This window comes from Rhipicephalus microplus, chromosome 7 (genome assembly GCF_043290135.1).
Source record: "Rhipicephalus microplus isolate Deutch F79 chromosome 7, USDA_Rmic, whole genome shotgun sequence".
NCBI classification, from domain to species: Eukaryota; Metazoa; Arthropoda; class Arachnida; order Ixodida; family Ixodidae; genus Rhipicephalus; species Rhipicephalus microplus.
In genome coordinates this window covers 161691122-161706293 of record NC_134706.1, presented here as the reverse complement: position 1 = coordinate 161706293, position 15172 = coordinate 161691122, and the positions used below count along the sequence as shown (strand labels likewise).

General features: G+C 47.9%; 1 protein-coding gene and 2 non-coding genes across 3 annotated transcripts in view; all 3 read left to right on the top strand.

Annotated features, from left to right (window-relative positions):
• The window catches only part of LOC119180028 (sodium-coupled monocarboxylate transporter 1-like), a 335015-nt gene that overhangs the window by 89356 nt on the left and 230487 nt on the right, over positions 1 to 15172 (top strand). The window lies entirely within an intron of this gene.
• On the top strand, positions 39 to 111 carry TRNAT-CGU (transfer RNA threonine (anticodon CGU)). Its single transcript has one exon. It is a non-coding gene; the product is annotated as a tRNA-Thr (tRNA).
• Positions 496 to 568, top strand: TRNAT-CGU (transfer RNA threonine (anticodon CGU)). Its single transcript has one exon. It is a non-coding gene; the product is annotated as a tRNA-Thr (tRNA).

The following is a 15172-nucleotide window of genomic DNA, read 5'->3' as shown; positions in this document are numbered from 1 at the left end:
ACCAAGATAAACCCAAAAAAGTGGATGGAGGGAGGGCCGCTGTGATAGCTCAGTGGTTAGAGCATCGAACGCGTAATTCGAAGGTCGTAGGTTCGATTCCTGCTCACAGTTGGTAATTTTTTCATCCACTTTCCTTTCTTCTTATTTACATTCCATTGATTTTAATAACTTCCCCTGTACATTCCTTGGCATTACTGTCTGTTATATCTCATTATTATTGTGTTAAAAAACACGGAAAAACGAGCCCTTAGGTATACACTTCTTTCCCTTATTTCATTGAACGAGGGTCTCGTACTGGCAGACTTGGTGTGTTTAGGTTGTATAAGAGGGACAATTAATCAGCTGCCCGCTCATATTAAGTTCACGTGCTACGTGACGCCAAACATACGCATAAGAGTGTTTCCACACTCGTTGTTTGGCTTATAGATGGCGCTGACTGTCACTCCTACATCTAAATTCACAGATAAACCCAAAAAAGTGGATGGAGGGAGGGCCGCTGTGATAGCTCAGTGGTTAGAGCATCGAACGCGTAATTCGAAGGTCGTAGGTTCGATTCCTGCTCACAGTTGGTAATTTTTTCATCCACTTTCCTTTCTTCTTATTTACATTCCATTGATTTTAATAACTTCCCCTGTACATTCCTTGGTATTACTGTCTGTTATATCTCATATATATATATATATATATATATATATATATATATATATTATATAATATATATATATATATATATATATATATATATATATATATATTGTGGACATTTGTTCTTTGATCGTCCTCATCCCTGCATATTCACAATCACCATTACTTGTCTCTTTGTCCTCATTGCCACTCTGGATCATGATCATCGTCATCGTCTGTGTACTGGCTCTGCCCGTTCGTTTTGCGAGGTCTTTCCTCAATTAAATGCTGTCGCAACCAAGACTACCAAGACTTCATACGTGGTGGAGGTGGATTTTCGGTCCTCTTACCTCCCGCAGCCCGCTCTACCCGCTGGAGCTTCGTTCAGGCCGCCGATTGCGCCCACTGTCAGGCAGCATGTCCCAGACCGGGCCGACCGGAGCTGATGTCATCAACCACGCACCGACGCAAGCTGCCCCTCCTATTTACATACACGGACATCAGCGGGAACTCCCGCTCTTCGCTGGTCTTCGTGGAGAAGACGCAGAAGACTGGCTTGACGACTACGACCGCGTAAGTGTCGCTAATCGGTGGGACGAGGCCACCAAACTGCGTTACGTCCCTTTTTATCTGACCAGAGTCGCAAAGACATGGTAATTTAACCACGTCATTGACCTACCCGACTGGGCTACCTTCCAGCAGCAGCTGCGACACGTTTTTGGGACCTCGGACATTCGATCCGCCGTAGCAAAAAGGACACTTGATACTCGCCGACAACATCCCGGTGAATCGTACGCTTCATACATCGAGGATGTCCTCGCACTGTGCCGGCGTGTCAATAAATCCATGCGGGAATCGGACAAAGTGCGCCACATATTGAAAGGAATTGGGCCTGTTGCCTTTAATGCACTTGCTGTGCGAAACCCAGCTACCATCGCTGATGTCGTGACGACATGCCAGCGCCTTGATACGCGGTACTCTGTTCGCCTCCAACCGGACATTGACGACCACCACTCTACATCTCATGGCCACCTGCGTGACCTCATCTGGGACATTATACGTGAAGAATTGCGGTCTATGGGCTTCACACCTCCTATACCGCGTCCTACACAGTCTTCGGGAGTGCCCTTGCGTGACATCGTCAGGGAGGAACTTACATCGCTGACCGGCGTTGCGCCCGTACAGCCACCTGCTTCACGCCCCCTACCCACGTACCCTGAAGTTGCTGCCGTGCCTCCCAGCGACGCCCACGCGATATTTCTGCGTTCATCCTACGCATGAGTTGCTGCCGCTCCCCCGGTAAACTACCATTCCGTGCTCCCTTACCCTCCGGCCCACCTGACCGCGCTATCTCCAGCTGCCCCGAGTGCCGTCTATTCCCCACAGTGGCGCTCGTCTCGCCCTATATGCTACTACTGTTGCTATCGCGGCCACATATCTCGTTTCTGCCGAAAGCGCCAGCAAGATGAGCGTCGGAACGACGTGCGCGAACGGGACTCGTACACTGGGGCGTCTTATCAAGGTCGGCGTAATTCGTCTCCCCCGCACCGGTCTCCATCTCCTCCAGCATCGACTGCACCACGAAAGAGCAGAAACACGAGACGCCGCTCACCTTCGCCCTTCCGCCGTTCCACTTCTCCGCTTCGGCCCACCTCATTCTCATCTGATATTCATTCGGGAAACTAAGTGATGCAGTTTATGGAGGAAAAACTGTATTCGGAATTAGAACTGAAATTTCTCCATCAGGCCCGTGTAACACGCTTTCTGTGGAAGTGGAAGGAGTCCGAGTTGATGCTTTGGTGGACACAGGTGCGACATTGTCTACGATACGTGCTGATTTGTGTGAACATTTAAGCAAAGTAATGACGCCTTACGATGGCCCCACATTAGTTGCTGCCCAGGGGAACGTCATACGCCCTTCCACGTTTTGTACTGTGCGTGTTTTCATCGACGGCATCCGCCATCATGTCCAGTTTGCTGTCCTGTCCCGCTGCTCCCACCAACTAATTTTAGGGTGGCATTTTCTATCATCTGCTTGGACAACGCATCGTTCACCTCGCTGACACCGACTACATGCTTGACGACGACAATCACAAGCTACTTCGTCTGGTCGCTGCGAAAGACTTCGAACTGCTTCCACTAAAAGAGCAAATTGACAGCATTACGTCCAATGACATCTATCACGGGGATGTATTGGTCTCACCATCACCACTTTGCGTTCGTAAAGGTATAGTTCTTCCGTCCGGTGTCGTTCGTTTTTGCAATGGCTCTGCACTTGTCACCGCTGTCAACTCTACACCGGAGAAGATGTTACTGCCACAGGGCACTACTGTGGCCCGTGTTGCAGACTTCGAGCCTGTATTTGTCACGTCACTTCAGGACATCGCATCCAAAGATCTTTCCCTCGGTGAGCATGTTTCTTTCTCCGCCTTTACCACCGCTATCAGCAGCGAATTGACATATTCACAGAGGCAGCAGCTGCTCGCATTGTTACAGAAACGTGCAAATTATTTCGATTTTTGCTGGTATAAGCTGGGCCGCACTAATACTACAGCACATCGAATTCAAACTGTTGGGAGATGTATCGTACACCGCCGACTCTAGCGCGTGTCTCTAGCTGAAAGAAAAATTATAAAAGAAAACGTTGCGGACATGCTTAAACGGGAAATTATCCGTCCCTCATCTAGCCCTAGCTCGTCTCATGTTGTTTTGGTCCACAAAAAGGATGGCTCTGTGCGTTTTTGCGTTAACTACCGGGTGCTCAATAAGATCACACGCAAGGACGTGTACCCTATGCCACGCATTCCCTACAAGGCGCGGAATTTTTTTCAAGCATCGACTTGCGTTCTGGGTACTGGCAGCTTTTGAAGTGCAGGTATTGTTGCCTCTCCATAGGTTTTCTGTATACGTTAGTTACCAACGCACCATCGTCCATTCGGATAAGTATATTGAGGAAGCTTATCTCAGTGTTAGAGTGATAGTGTGTAAAACAAATGCTGGAGTTCACTTGGTTAAATGTCTGTATGAATATGAGCAGCTCGTTTTTCGAATATGTCCAAATCACGAATATATAGTTCAGGTACCGTTTATAGATTAAAGGCTTGATAGCACAAGATGAAAGAAAATTGGGCTCATATGGTGCATGAATATGTTAGCGTAGTTCGGGGCCATTCTTGTACTCATTGCCGTGCTGTTGATTTGAAGGTAGTACTCATTCCTAAATTCAAAGCTGTTCAGTTCGAGTAAAGGTCTCGTTAACACTTCAATTACTTTTTTCTTGAATATGCGATGACTTATGGGTGCCATACGATTCAACCAATGCCCTTAGACCATCGTCATGTGAGATATTTGTGTAGACTGAATTAACATCCAATGTTACGAGGAATGCACTAACTGGAATTTTCACGTCCGTTAATTCCCGAAGGAAATGGTTTGTGCCACGCAAGAAGGACTTATGTGTGGGTGGTATGTTTTTGATTTAGAAGTGAATAAAACTGGAAACGGGTTTCGTTAATGTTCCCGTACCTGATATAATGGGTCTGCTAGGGTTTCCCTCCTTATGAATCTTCGGCAGCATGTAAAAATGACCAGGCGCCGAATGTACCGTTGTAGGTGCCCTTTGAAGCTTTGAATCAATGGTGCCCTCACGTGTGAGATCCTCTAGGGTTGTTACAATGATCTTTTTGTGCTCTGTGGTGGGGTCCGAGTCAAGGTGTTTGTAGAATCGTTTGTCATTTAGTTGTGCCTGCCTTCGTCGAGGTAGTTCGATGTATTCAGGACAACAATCGCACCTCCATTGTCTGCCGCTGTAATGATGAGATTTTCGTGGTTGTTCAACGCGAGTAGTGCCTTTTTTTCTTTCCTTACTATGTTATTCCAACTTGGTTTGTGCATCTTGTACGCATGCGTAACAACTTTCTGAACCACGTCTATATACAGATCCAGATGTCGATCTCTGTTGGCGTCTGGGGTCCATTGCCGTCTGACTACCCCACGAAATATCGGGTTATCTTTTTGGAGTTCATCGAAGAAACATTCTTCCCATCGTAAATTTCGTGCGAAGTGGTCTAGGTCTTTTAGAAGCGTGATTTTATCGTATTTTTTTATTGCCAGGGTCGAATGTAAGTCCACGTGATAGTACACTAAGTTATTCGTTGCCAATTTATCTGAAAGGTTAATAACGTTTGGTTCTTCAGGGTGTGGTGGTAAATCTTTCTGAACATGAGGTGCTTTGATATTTTTCATGTAAGCAGCATTGGATATAACTTGTGGTGAGACATTGTCCCGCACAAATTTCTTCCCTTTAAGGTTTTCTATTTTCTCCGTTTTTTGTTTTTGTTTTTGTGCTCAAATACGTCGAGCTTTTTAGCCTCCCACTCGGAAAGAGGAAAGTTATTTCTTATATACCACTCCTCCTATGTCAGTGCGTTTAGAGTCTTTCTACAGTGTTCAATTGTGACCTTAGTTAGCTCCTGTGTGGTGTGATCGAGAATTTTGTTCCACTGTTTCATTTCCCCTTTGGCGAAATTATGCATCGCTGGAGTTAGCGACAAGTGCAGCCCCATCGGAGCCATGCCCACCAGTACATATTCTTCGAGACTACGCACGTGAAGTTCGTGCCATATTTGTTTGTCAGAAACTTTTCTAAGTTTAAAGAAATTTTGACCTGTTTTGGCCTGATTCATCGTACGCAGATGGTGTATGCCCATTCGCACAGCCAGTATGTCACTTTGACGAGGCGAGTAGAACCGCAAAGTACCCGGAGGTTGTACCTGGTTTGGGTTGGAGCTCCGTCCCGCTGTGCCTCTCGTGACGAGCGGGCCTCTAGGCGACTGCTGTTTGCTGCTGCTGGTTGCTAGTTGCTCTGGATAATGTTGGCTGCTGCTGGTTGCTGCTTGGGAATAGTTGATTCTGGCCACTGGTTGCTTTTGATTGTGGTACAGCTGGCCTTCGTTGTTGCCCGAATTAACCTTCGTCGCCTTTTTTGTGGTGTATCTCGTAGGCGGCATCGACAGCTGTGGTACGCGTGACGGCGGTCGCGTACTCCGTTATGAGGGTCTCGACGGGATCTGCTGGCCTGTAGAAGGGGCAGTGGCTTTTGTGGGGCTGCTTGGATTTTTTTATAACCTTCGCCGCCTCGACAGGTGTCACCGGGAAGGTTACGCCAGAGTGCCTGAGAGTAGGATGGCGTCTCCAGTAGCTCGTACACCTCCGCCTGTGGTTCGTGGTCCAACCATTTGTTGATGTAGGGCCGCTGTAGGTCGAGGAGCAGGTTGTAGATGTTCCACGCTTGGAGAGGCACTCCAGCAAAGCTCAGGTGTAGACCATCGGCCGTGAGCACAGTCCATGGCGGGACGACGTCGATCCGATGGTTTACATAAAAGACGCCCTATCTCTTATGACACAAATTCAGCAGCCGCAGGTTAAACTCCCGATCCTCAAAGTTGAATCTCCTTTCTGCACGCCAGTTGTGTCGGCGAAATCGTTCGTTGGGCGCTCGTGGGAGCACTAGGATGAAAACACCATAGCGATGTCGGGTCTCTCATGCCAGATGCGGTCATGAAGTGCCACGTAGCGGTCGAATGCTGTAGGAGCATCTGTGGAGGCCAGGTCGTTGGTTTCGATGTGCAGAATAGGGTGAGAGATACAATTAGGGACGAAGTCCAAAAGCTCCCAAATTTTCGCATTGTTTGCGCCAGGCTGGCAGATGAAGGCAAGGAGGGGGCTCGTTTGCCTGGCAGATTAAGGCAGGGGAATGGTGGCTCAGAACGTCCCAGCCCACTAAGTATTTGATCACTCTAACAACCATCATCATCATCATCATCAGCCTGACTACGTCCACTGCAGGACAAAGGCTTCTCCCATGTTCTGCCAGTTAACCCGGTCCTGTGCTTGCTGCTGCCAATTTATACCCGCAAACTTCTTAATCTCATCTGCCCACCTAACCTCCTGTCCCCCCCTAACCCGCTTGCCTTCTCTGGAAATCCAGTTAGTTGCCCTTAACGACCAGCGGTTATGCTGTCTACGCGCTACATGCCCGGCCCATATCCATTTCTTCTTCTTGATTTCAGCTATGATATCCTTAACCCCCGTTTGTTCCCTAATCCACTCTGCTCTCTTCTTGTCTCTTAAGTTTACACCTACCATTTTTCTTTCCATTGCTCGCTGCGTCGTCCTCAATTTAAGCTGAAGCCTCTTCGTAAGTCTCCAGGTTTCTGCTCCGTAGCTAAGTACCGGCAAGATACAGCTGTTATATACCTTCCTCTTGAGGGATAGTGGCAATCTACCTGTCATAATTTGAGAGTGCTTGCCGAATGTGCTCCACCCCATTCTTATTCTTCTAGTTACTTCAATCTCGTGGTTCGGCTCCGCGGTTATTACCTGCCCTAAGTAAACATAGTCTTATACAACTTGAAGTGCACTATTACCTATCTCAAAGCGCTGCTTTTTTCCGAGGTTGTTGTACATTACTTTCGTTTTCTGCAGATTCATCTTAAGGCCCACCTTTCTGCTCTCCTTGTCTATTTCCGTAATCGCTCCTACCTGTTTCTGAACCACGTCTATATACAGATCTAGATGTCGATCTCTGTTGGCGTCTGGGGTCCATTGCCGTCTGACTACCCCACGAAATATCGGGTTATCTTTTTGGAGTTCATCGAAGAAACATTCTTCCCATCGTAAATTTCGTGCGAAGTGGTCTAGGTCTTTTAGAAGCGTGATTTTATCGTATTTTTTTATTGCCAGGGTCGAATGTAAGTCCACGTGATAGTACACTAAGTTATTCGTTGCCAATTTATCTGAAAGGTTAAATATCTGAAAGGTTAATTTATCTGAAAGGTTTGTCTGTCCATCTGTCGATCCCAAGTATTGGCCACAAAGCACGCCGCCGGCGTGCTTTGTGGCCAATACTTAGCTGCATGTGACGAGAGATCTTCGTAACACCACTAACTGAGGCGACGGCCTTTCTTCCATCTCGGGGCCTATGGCAAAGGGTAGCTCGCCGATCACAACAGCCTGTGATGGGACTCTCAGGCCGGATTCTTTCAACATTGTCTTCGTTGTCTTCAAATCATGTGGCATTTGCACAGAAAGACAACTCAAAACATCAGCCACAATAAGGTCCTTGCCCGGTTTGCACTGAATGAAGCGTTTGTAGTCATGTAAAAGAGCCCAACGTTGTACTCTTGAGGGAGCCGAGTGAGATTTGAACCGAGAAGGACGCGTGTTTTTGCGCTACCGTCCTTACCCTTATCCTCTCTCCAAGCTCTTCCCGCGCAGCCTTTTTAAGGCCTACAAATGGCGCTTCAGAAAGACAGCCGCAAAAAATGCGCAGCAGGACGCCGTCATGGCAGCCTCGGCATCGACATCGGTGCCGACCCAGCAGCAGCAGGCACCATTCAAGCCTGCATGCTCTAAACAGAAAACGCAGCCCCAAGAGGACAGCAGCCATCACACTGCCACCCTTTCCCCGGCTTCCCCCAAACGACAAGTGCAAACTGGAACTTTCTCTTCCCTTGCCACGGCCGTGGCTTCCTGCAAGAGATACCTTCCTCAAAGCAACATCACCCAGTGCGCGCGTGCCTCCAAGCACATCTTCGTGCCTCGAAGGTTTCCATTTCGTAGGTAAGCTATATCCGAGGGACCATGCGGCCACCATCATCTATCACCAGTCGGGGAGAAGGCCAACTTCCGGGCTGCGTCAAAGATTGCGATCGCCACATTTTTCTCGGGGTTCTCAGCCACCCACCATGTGTGGGTGAAATTGAGGCGCAACCTGATTGCATTTGACGCGCACCCCACCACCTATCTGACCACCCTACTCCAGGCCGGGACGACCTGCGATATCCAGGTTCGAGCTAAGCAACTGGACCCGAACGGCTGTGTTGGCGTGGTTTTTGGAATGGACCAGACGATTCTCTTCGAGGACATCGCCGATAACATTGCGTCACCAGTGCCACTCGTGTTCGGTGTACGAAGAGGCAACTGCCTCACCCGCACCTTCGCTGGGACTGCCATCCCCCCGGATATACTGCTTTACAAGCAAAGGCGCCCGGTTCGTCCTCCCCAGTCCCGGCCCGTGCAGTGCTCCCAATGCAGTCGCTTCGGGCACGCAACCACCACCTGTTCTCGAGACGAACAGTGCCTGCGCTGCGGTATCAAGCACGCCCCAAGATCATGCGCAGCACAACACCCTGGCTGCATAAACTGTCGTGGGAAACATTCCGCAACCGTGCCGCGCTGCCCGTTCTGGCAACTCGTGCAAGGCCACGGTCATCATGGCCTCAACTGACGGCACCATGACTCACCGCCAAGCCCTGTAACACGCTAGGACCCCTGGTAGCAGCACGACTATCATCAAGAGACGCTCTTTCCGAGATGCGCTCGCCTGTATAGGTGGCACGACCTCGGAGGCTGCACCTCGTCCTACAACGAGTGCCCGCGTACCTAGGGCGGACCGAATGTGACCTTTTTCAAAGACGATAGTATTTCTTGGGGACCTTCGACTAAAAATTTTTGGTCTCTCTGTCTGTCTATCTGCATGTCTGTACATTTTTCTGTTTGTCCGTTCTAACGGCACCTCTAACGGCACCAAACGGCTAACCCCATTCGCAGCACCCACCAATATTGCTCAAGCTATAGCGTTCATAGTTGTGTTATTGTCAGTTTAAAAATGCAAATATTGCGCATATCTGAAGCACCATAACAACATGTCTATGTTATGTACGTCTGGCTTTATACTAGAAGAGGCACACACAATTACCTCTTAGAGCTGTAGCGTTTATCGCGCTGCGCTGACAGTGCAACGCGATGCTCAAGAAGGTGTTTCCAACGCTTTGCTACGACAGCACAGTGGTGGCCCCTGCCCGTCGCTTTGCATTCTACACCTTATCACCTCTTAGATGGGCACGCATCTTCCTCCGCGGTCACGCATGCCTTCGTTTTCGAAGATAACTGCCAGATGGCGCTCGCGTCTAACGTGTCTAGATGCGCTTGTTTATCTCCGTAACACGCTCGAGGCACTCTAACGCAGCGTTTTCATAATACCTTCGAGGTATAGCGCATCCTGGACGGGACAGAGAAGAAGACACAGAACACATACACTTCTTCTCTGTCCCGTCCTGGATGCGCTATACCTCGAACAACATGAATAACCAACAAGCCCGCCGTACAACCTTAGTCGACTACAGTTCAGAATACCATTCACCGATTTTCTTGCGCAGAACATCAAATAAACGTTTTGTTCACTCTCCAGTCGCAAAACTATCGTCTTTCGACGACAGTTACAGTGTAACGTGTAGATTCGGGCCAATTTTTTTCTCCTCTTCCATTTTTTTCTTACTTATCTCCTTTTATTTATTTTATTTATTAGAATACCCTCAGGGCCCGTAGGGCATTACAGATTCCACTACCCTATCCCCGTGCCGACCTGTGGAGGTGTCATCCAAAGGATAGAATGTTATGGGCGGCACTTTTAAATGCGAAACCTTTTTAGCGAACTTAGGCGACTTTGAGCGTATCTATCTGTCTATCTGTCTATGTATCTAGCCGCTTACGTTTGGATGCTCTCGTGGTCATCTCCTTAACTTGGCATGAACCAAAATCGGCATGGGAGGGTGAGATGGTTTGACGAATATGATGCACTGGTCAACACATAAATAGTGTCACAATCCCGCTGCGTACATCGTCAAATGCTTCCCGCCAGACAGTGGCACACACTCGCGGGCGAGTCTGAGCTGCTGGTAAGCGGGTATGTGCCACAGGTGATGGACCCTCGGTATCTACCCAGGAACGACAAGAACACAGATGGGCAATCTTAATGCGTGAGGTTAAGCAATACCCGACATTGGTAGCGTCGACCCAACAAAGACAGAATAAATTTCAGTGTTAAAAAAAACCTGAAATACGCAGCATTGGCCACCCTGACAAACGCAATAATTAAATTTCAGGGTCCCAGCAGGAATCGAACCCAAGAATTCTACGTGGGAGTAAAGCGTTTTACCACAGAGCTACGCCAGGTCTCCGAACTACTTTTCAAATAGACGTTAATCTTTGTGAAACGTCAATAGTGGTTGCAGTGCTGCCTACCCAATTTTATAAACATTACATATCTACTTCTTTCATACAGCTGTCACGTCGGGTGACGTCAATTGTGGTGAGGTGCTATGCGATTAAATTGATTGATGTGGCACTGTCAAGCGCCAGCATCTCCGCGAGCATCAGCGCTTCATATTAGCTTCTGGTGTTGCTAAAACACATTTCAAGCTGACATCATTGTGCAAATAGAAAACTGGTTATATAAACACCTGAAAATCTTCAGCACACATGTTCTGTTCAACATATGTCTCTACATATATTTAGTGTCTTTAATGACGTGTGGCTCAATAAAAATGCAACATGGTCACCTTCCCTCCGCGTGCTTCGCATAAAGTTGATTCCCAGGAATGTGGAATCTGCTGAATTTTTTTCTTCTTTTCCTATTATAACCACTTGTAGCTGTATTGCTACTGATGCCAAAGACCGTATAGGCATATCGCGACTGAAAACTTCACGGCTTATCTACGGAGTAATTGATGAAGATTTCGGGCGAAGCGTTCGTCCATGCGGCCGTTTATCTGTTTGTCTGTCCATCTGTCGATCCGTTCATCCGCTTCTATCACACTAGAGCACGCATCGGACGGATAAACGAATGCTTCGCCCCACTCATTTACTCTATGGGTATGCTCTGAATTTCTTATTAAAATAGCCCAAGCTATCCTCTTTATTCGCCAACTATACGAAATCCGCAAACGACAGCTAGTGATATTATTTCGAGGGACATATACACACAATGCAATTTAGTGAGGAATTCTAAAGCTAACTAGAAGTGGCTACTACGACATACTGTAAGGTAGAACGGTCCACACACTAAGTAGCTTCGTCCCTAGAAGGCGCCGCAGTGGTTTAAGATCCGTGATCCACGCAAATTTGTTTACGAGCAAATATTCGCGGAACCTCGTCACGCCCAATACCACCGCTAAAGCTTTACGCTCAATCTGGGCATAATTTTGCTCAGCTGAAAAGGGGGTGCCAGATCGAAACCCAATTGGTTGGTTTGTGCAGTCCACTTTGTGGTACAAGATTGCTGCGATACCACACGAAGATGAGTCAGTTTCCAAGATAAGTGGTTTGTGTGGGTCTTAGTGGGTCGAAACATGGACAATTTTTATTAAGCGCTTCACGACTTCGGATGCATCCTCTTGCATAGCTTCCCATTTCCAAGGCATGTTCGCTCTTAATAACTCGTAGAGCGGCATTGGTACTGTAGCCATATTGCTCTAGAAGGCATTGTGGTATGCAACTACGCCTAGAAATGCACGCAGTTCCATCACACAAACAGGCGCAGACATTCATAAGAGAGCGTCGATGTTTTTCGTCTTTGGCATCAGGCCATTTGCGTTAATGCGATGACCAATGAACGTTTGGCTGAAGAAATCTGCATTTGAGTGAGTGAAGCTTAACACCAGCTTCTCTGAACCGCTGAAACGCCTAGCGCAACGTGTCACATTTTTATCTTTCGGTGACCACCACATCGTCCTAGTGTACCTCAGTACCCGGTAGACCCCGGAGTACTGCTTCAATTTATTGCTGAAAAACCGCCGATACTGATGCAACACCAATGGTAACTGGTTAAAGCAATGCAACGTTTTCGGCGTGTTTGCCATCAACAGCTTCGTTGTTGCGTCATCTGTTGGTAACCGTTTTTACTAAACCTTAGAGTCGATTGTACTAAATACTACACTTCCGCTTGACTTCGCAAATATGTCTATTATCTATGACAGAGGATATTGCACGGTGCGGCATGCTCTCTTGACACTCGTCCTAAAAATTGCCCAAAAAACGGACGGAGCCATCTGTCTTGACAACCGGAACAAGTGGCTCCACCCATTCGGCCCTAGCAACCTGTGACAATTAGCCCGTGTCAACCAATCTTGTGAATTCTTCATTTAAAGGCTCTCGTAGAATGCATGATACCGAGTGGTCCTTGCGTAATCGCAATATTGTGCCTTTGCGCAACTGCAATTGGACCGGATAACCCTTAATTATATCTAGCCCTGGCGAAAATAGATCGGCATATTGTTCTTTCAATTTCACAGCAATGGAAGTTTCGTCAGCAAATCATAGCTTACCGTGGTTCACGTCCACGTTGAGCAGGGGCCCTCCGGTCAACTGGAATGCTTGAATTACGGCCAGCCGACACAGAGTTGGGCCTGAGCAGCTCTGTCGCTTTTCGCAGAGTAGGTAACTGGGACTTTCAGCTGTCCTTTCACTGTATAATCTTCGAGGAATGAAACTCATCTGCAACCATGACTTGTCGAGCCCAGGCCACCGGTGACTGTGCTGGGTATAAGTCGGCCATGTATCTATTGACACTGGTGACCCTGTGCTTCACGGGCTCTGCTTTTCACTGCAACGATCGCCATAACGGCTCGACTAATCCTGTCGACGAGTCACGTAGGTATAGCAGGAGCTGTCCATAGTCCTCACTGTGCAAGTATGGTTCCTCACAGTGAGCTACGTTTTCTTGGCGGGGCTGGGATTTGCACATTAAATCCAGGTGGCCCCTCTACTGACAACATAAACACTCAGCGCGGTGGAACCTGCATTCGGTGGTCTCGTGGGCGTCGCGTCCACGGCAAAGGCAGCTGGTATGATGGCCGTCACGGATCTGCGTCATCCGCCCTGCCTGGCTGTGGCTTTCTGGATAACTTTTGTCGTTCTTGCTTTGTTTCTACTGCATCAATGCCGTTGCTGAGTGGTCCGTCTGCCATCTGTTTTACTTTGCGGGCCGCCATCTCAGCTACCAATGCCGCATTCTCTGCTTCTTACAACAGGAACGCATGACTTGCTCCCAGATTACGATGAACTGTGCCATCTCGCGCACGACAGGCAAGCCTTTCGCGCAGCATTCTAACAAGCGCTTGGCCAAAATTGAGTAATCTTTTGCAAGTCGACAATAAAATCACTCGTCGACCCGCTAACTTGCTGATTTCTGGTGAAACGCTCATAAACCTTTGGTATCTCGTTTTTTTTTTGGCGAAAGTATTCGGCCAATTTTCAAACTGCTGTTTCGTAAGTCCGATTCGGAACCTTGTCAGGCTCACATTGGCCTGCGAGATCTACTGTTATGGAGCTAAGGGCGCTAACCAGGAGGGTCCGATGTTTCTTCGGATTGTCATTTTGTGGGTGTCAAAGACAGCTTCTAATCTCACATGATATGCTTTCCAATGCTCGCCCCCTTCGTCGAAAGTGGGTGGCCTGGCATGCGTCCCCAAGCTGTCGATTTCCTGGCCATGGGAGTTAATAACCTCGCTGCCACTAAAGTATCAGGCATGAGACAGGAATGAACAAATATTTATTGCGTTAATTCTTTCTGTAGGCAACTGCAGTGTGACTCAGACGTTCAAGGCATCTGCTCGTGGCGTTCGCTGACATCGCATCACTAAATCGGACTGTACGCACACATTTGGGTGCTAAAGGGACCTGCAGCATTTATACATGTATTATGCAAGGGCCTCAAGTACGTGACCCGTAGCGCGTTGGCCCACAACTTTACATGGTGTTTGTGGCATTGAAAAATTGGTTGATCCTTTCTTCGTTTGCTCATCTAATGCGGGTATTAACGCTTTCTTTGGGCAACCTACCCAGCGGAAATGGTCTCAGGAATCTTCTTCACAGGTCCCCCCTCTGGTAAATGTGACACTGAAGCATAATCCCGGAAAAAATATAGACGTATTTTACAATAGACGCGAACATTAGAGAAATTCTAGATATTAGTAGTCACATCGTCCTCGAATACTGAGGCCAAATGTTCTCATAAATGATCCAAACGCACGAACGGGAGACAGAATGTTAGGTGGACCGACGAGATTAAAAAGTTCGCAGGTATCGGCTCTTTTCACGGAGAGGAGAATTTCCTCCTTTCTGGGCTGTTGCACGCGAGTACAGAAGGCGATGTCACAGCCTCATTGCAGTTTTTGGAGGATCATGTGCACTAACAACAGCCCCGAAAGGACTATGGCGGCGCCTTGGGAGCCTTGAGTGACAAGGGCCATAACGAGGCAGCAGAACACTATTTTAAAGACGATAGTCTTTCTTGGGGACCTTCACGCAAAAATTTTGATCTGTCTGTCTGTCTGTCTGTCTGTCTGTCTGTCTGTCTGTCTGTCTGTCTGTCTGTCTGTCTGTCTGTCTGTCTGTCTGTCTGTCTGTCTGTCTGTCTGTCTGCACATTTATCTGTTTGTCCGCTCTTAACGGCACGAGGTACTTGAAACAGCCGACCCCATCCGCAGCACCCACCAATGTTGCTCAAGGACTAGCGTTCATACTTGTGCAATTGTCAACCAATAAGCAAGTATTGCGCAACTACACGGCACCATAACAACACGTATATATTCTGCATGTGCATCTTTTTCTAGAAAATGCATACAAAAGTGTTTTAAGAACCATAGCGCTTATCACGCGGCGCTGACCATGCAACGCTTGCACTTAAAGGTGAGTGTTTCCAACA